Raw genomic sequence first — 5,483 nt, 5'->3', positions numbered from 1 at the left:
TCGGCCTCCCAAAGTGCTGGGATTACAGGCTTGAGCCACCGCACCCGGCTATGTTTAAGTCTTTAATCCATCTGACAAAGGGTTAATATCCAGAATCTACAAAGAAACCAATTTACAAGAAAAAAAACAAACAACCCCATCAAAAAGTGGGCAAAGGATATGAACAGACACTTCTCAAAAGGAGACATTTATGCAGCCAACAAACATGTGAAAAAAAGCTCATCATAACTGGTCATTAGCGAAATGCAAATCAAAACCACAATGAGATACCATCTCATGCCAGTTAGAATGGCCATCATTAAAAAGTTAGGAAACAACAGATGCTGGAGAGGATGTGGAGAAAGAGGAATGCTTTTTACACTGTTGGTGGGAGTGTAAATTAGTTCAACCGCTGTGGAAGACAGTGCGGCAATTCCTCAAGGATCTAGAACCAGAAATACCATTTGACCCAGCAATCTCATTACTGGATATATACCCAGAGGGTTATAAATCATTCTACTATAAAGGCACATGCACACGTATGTTTATTGCGGCACTGTTCACAATAGCAAAGACTTGGAACCAACCCAAATGCCCATCAATGATAGACTGGATAAAGAGAATGTGGCACATATACACCATGGAATACTATGCAGCCAAAGAAAGGATGAGTTCATGTCCTTTGTAGGGACATGGATGAAGCTGGAAACCATCATTCTCAGCAAACTAACACAAGAACAGAAAACCAAACACTGTGTGTTCTCACTCATAAGTGGGAGTTAAACAATGAGAACACATGAACGCATGAACACAGGGAGGGGAACATCACACACCAGGGCTTGTCAGGGGGTGGGGGAATAAGTGAGGGATAGCATTAGGAGAAATAGCTAATATAGATGATGGGTTGATGAGTGCAGCAAACCACCATGGCACCATGTTATACCTGTATAACAAGCCTGCACTCTCTGCACATGTATCCCAGAACTTAAAGTATAATAAAATTTTTAAACAGTCAATGACAATGACAATGGTATCTTAGAAGGAAGCAATGGCAGAAGACATGGAGAGAAGTGGAACAACTTAAGATATATTTGGAGGTAATATCAACAGCTACTAGTGGCTCAAGCGCAGAAGAGGGCCTGGTTGTCCTAAACTCACAACACTGTATTTTTTCCTAATTAAAATAATAAATATAATAAGATAAAAAGAGCATTTCAATGTTGTGTTCATTTTGCATTGCTTTGATTACTAGCCCTTGAACGTTGTTTGTTTATGAGCAATTTGCATTTGTTTGTGCATTACCTATGATTGGGTTCTTTGCCCCCTTTGCTACTAGATCATTCTTTTTCTTGTTGCTTATGTGTCAGTTTACCAGGGCTGCTGTAACAAAATACCACAAACTAGGTGGCTTAAAACAACAGAAATGTATTCTCAGCATTCTAGAGACAGCAAGTGCAAAATCAAAGCATTGGCAGTACATACTCTCGCTGAGGTCTCTAGGGAGGATCCTTCCTTGCCTCTTCCAGTTTCTGGCAGCCCCAGGTGTTCCACAGCCTGTGGCTCCATCAGCTGAATCTCTGCTTCCATTCACACATGAGGTTCTCCCTGTATGTCCATGTCTCCTCCTTTTATGACACCAGTCATATTGGATTAAGAGCCCTCCCTACTCCGCAGCTTAACTAATTATTTCTGCAATGACTCTATTTCCAAGTAAGTTCCCATTCTGAGATACTGGGGGTTAGGACTGTGACATATCTTTTGACAGACCCAACTCAAACTGTAAGAACTCATAAGAGATCTTAATACACTGCAAATATATTTCTCAGTTTATCATTTGCCTTTGTATCCTGTTTATGATGTTTGGAATGGATAGAAGGTTTTAATTTTATGAGTTTAATCTATCAGTTTTTCTTTTATCCAGTATTTGTTGAGTGCCTACTCTGTGTGTGTGTGTGTGTGTGTGTGTGTGTGTGTGTGTGTGTGTGTTTTACCAGATACTGTTCTAGGTGCCCTTGATCCAAAGATGAATGAGAATTGGCTGTCTTATCCCTACATGCTCAGAGTCTAGGAGGCAGGCATGAAAACAAATAAGTATCATTCAAATGATGACTACAACAATAAAACATTTGAACCAGAGAAAGGAGGTAAAAATAAGAATGCTCAGCAAAGTTTGGGCAGTTGTACAGAGGAAATCAATCATGCCAGACCCCTCTTAGCTCCAATAGGGAATGCACCAGCTTCAAGAGCCCGAACAAGAGACCCAGAGCCAGCAAAGCAGACATGGGGTTTATTGAGGGAAACTTACTTACATATAGGGATGGTTCAGTGACAGTGGGCTACATGGAACTGTCCAGTGGCAGTGGGCAAGGGCAAAGCAGGAGAGCCGCTTGTAAGAAGCACGCAGTTGAAATAGCATTTTCACTTAGCACCCTCCTCCTAACAACCTCCAACTGGTAACCTTCATTTAACCCAAAACACAGGGCTTTGATCTCTTGTACAGCCTGTGTTCCTTGGCATGGGTGAGGGGCTCAGATATTCCTCACGGATAAGGAATGAATCTCCAGGTTAGCAACTTCTGAATTCCTTAGGTCAGAACTTCAAATACACATTTGTGTGCATCTACCATGCAGGGTCATTCTCAGGGTATGCTGAAGTCAGATTATCACTGTCAGGTGCATCTACCATACACAGGTGCATCTACCATTCAAGGCCCTTGGGCAGTAGTTAAGGAATATGAAGTTTCACTAATTATGCCTCAAACTGAAAGTTTCCTGGCTGACTGTCCATCAAGTAGGGTCTTCTCAAAGTGCAGTCCAGCAGACCACAGCATCAGCCTCACCTGAAACTTTGTTAGAATGCAGAATCTTAGGCCATGCCTCAGACCTAGGGAATTAAAACCTGCACTTAAATGACATACCTGGATGATGTGTACACACATGAAAGTCTGAGAAGCACTGCCCTATGCTTTGGAAGTCATTTTTTCAGATTTACAGTCACAGGCTTTTGTCTGTGATTACAAGGACCTAATTAGAAAGTACCCTAGAAGCCTTGCAGTACAAAAGCAAACGTTTAAACTCTTCCCATGTGTTATGTCAAGATGCTGATTAGTACATCAAATGAGCAGCCTTCACAAAACAGCTTCATAATCCATGGGAAAAGAGATCCAGTGTGCACATTTCAGGGTAAGTTCAGTGGAAGCCAAGAGGACAATTTGCTCTAGGGATGACCCTGGTGTGACCCTGTGATTCAGACCGAAGATAAGCCTCCAAATCCATTCCCTGGATCAGCTGTTCAAAGGGGATTTGTCTCCTGGGTTATAATTGGTCTCCCGCTTATATTTTGAGCAGGTGCTTCAGGGGAAAGGGAAACTTTGTTTTACTTATTTAAGCAGTTGAATAAAGGAAGCATCTCTTTGGGAAAGGAGATAGACAAGAATTGTTTCTGGCATGGTAATTGGGTAGAGTAAGCTGGAAGAGGTGGGGGTAGAAGAGAAAGTGGTGGAGAGAGAAATGGAAAACAAGACTTGGGTGGAGAAGAAAACTCTCACCAAAGTATAACAGCTGCTGGATCACTCAAAAACCAGTATTGTTTTACTTCAAAGCCAAGTTCAATTCTGCATTCTGAAAATGAAGGAATGCAAGGTACACACAAGGTAGATAACTGGGGACAAAGATGTGAGACACCATAGCCTCTAGATGTAAGATATTCCTTAGGAAACACTGCAACATGGATGAAGCCAGCCTCCTGGCACCCTCCAGAGTGTGCACGACCAACCGGCAGTCTCGTCCTTGGTTCACTCAGTCGTGGGTTTTACTAGAACAAGACTAGAGTCCATTTTAATGTATGCTAAAAGATATAAGAGAGGCATTCAATGCAAATATTAACCTGGACTAGTGTTTAATGCCAGTCTCCAATGCATTCTTCCCACCGAAAATCTGTCGGTAATTTTAGAGGGAACTTATGGGAATCATTTTAACCCAGCAAATAAATAAAAAGACTTGCTGCCTGCAGTTTATTGTGACAGTCCGGGCTTCCCTGTACAGTGAGATAGATGTGCACTGCTCAACCCCAGGCACTCTTTAGAGCTGTGTACTACACAATCCGTAAAAGCAAACATGGCTGCCCTGGGGACGGAAAAAAATAAAAACAAAGGGGATTAAGACAAGGTACCTACAGTCAAGAATTTACCATTTAATATAAAAATAAATAGCTAAAACTTCCATCTAGGAGAAACTCTCAAATTTCTATGACCAGCTTTGCAGAGGTTACTGTCGCCAGGAGTCCTGGTACTATCAGCCATGGACAACCCCACCATGTTCTTCGACGTTACTGTCGGCAGCGAGCCCTCGGACCACGTCTCCTTCGAGCTGTTTGCAAAAAAGATTCCAAAGACAGCAGAAAACATTTGTGCTCTGAGCACTGAAGAGAAAGGATTTGGTTATAAGGGTCCCTGCTTTCACAGAATTATTCCAGGGTTTATGTGTCAGGGTGGTGACTTCACACACTGTAATGGCACTGGTGGCAAGTCCATCTACAGGGAGAAATTTGAAGATGAGAACATTATCCTGAAGCATCCAGGTCTCGGTATCTTGTCCATGGCAAATTCCGGACCCAATACAAACTATTCCCAGTTTTTCATCTGCACTGCCAAGACGGAGTGGTTGGATGGCAAGCATGTAGTCTTTGGCAAGGTGAAAGAAGGCATGAATATTGTGGAGGCCATGGAGCTCTTTGGATCCAGGAATGTCAAGACCAGCAAGAAGACCACCATAGATGACTGTGGACAGCTCTGGTAAGTTTGACTTGTGTTTTACCTTAACCACCGGACCATTCCTTCTGTAGCTCGGGAGAGCACCCCTCCACCCCATTTGCTGGAAGTATCCTAGAATCTTTGTGCTTCCACTGCAGTTCCCTTTGGGTTCCATGTTTTCTTCATCCCCTTCCATACCTAGCTGGATTGCAGAGTTAAGTTTATGATTATGAAATAAAAACTAATTAACTATTGTCTGTCCTTGTTTGAGTTAGGGCATTGGTGTAGGCCTTACTTGAAACAGAAACAGGTTACTTCTGAAACATCACTCACATGCTTGCTTAATTCTACATAGTACTTAGTTTTTTTTTACTTTCCAGACCCAGGAAGTCTCAATGTTATTTGTTGAGTGGAATATTGAAAATGTAGGCAGGGGCTGGGCATGGTGGCTCACAACCTGTAATCCCAACGCTTTGGGAACCTAAGGCAGAAGATCACTTGAGGATAGGAGTTGATATCAGCCTGAGCAACATAGTGAGACCCTGTCTCTACAAAAAATAATTAGCCCGGCCTGGTGGTGCATGCCTGTAGGCCTAGCTAATCAGGAGGCTGATATGGTAGGATTGCTTGAGCCCAGGAGTTAAGGCTGTGGTGAGCTATGATCATGCCACTACACTCCAGCCTAGGTGGCAGAGTGAGAGTCTGTCTCTTAAAGGTAGGCAGGGGCAGGAAAAACAAGGAGCCAGAAATTAGA

At 42.7% G+C, this 5,483-nt stretch overlaps 1 pseudogene across 1 annotated transcript; it reads left to right on the top strand.

Annotated features, from left to right (window-relative positions):
- The first annotated feature begins 814 nt into the window (after positions 1-814).
- LOC110742829 lies at positions 815-4,999 on the top strand (annotated as a pseudogene). The gene has a single exon (XR_002520990.2). The product of XR_002520990.2 is annotated as a peptidyl-prolyl cis-trans isomerase A pseudogene (transcript).
- Positions 5,000-5,483: the final 484 nt, after the last annotated feature.

Source organism: Papio anubis, chromosome 4, assembly GCF_008728515.1.
Source record: "Papio anubis isolate 15944 chromosome 4, Panubis1.0, whole genome shotgun sequence".
Lineage (NCBI taxonomy): Eukaryota > Metazoa > Chordata > Mammalia > Primates > Cercopithecidae > Papio > Papio anubis.
Note: the sequence above shows the minus strand (reverse complement) of the source record. Positions and strands in the feature narration are given on the sequence as shown.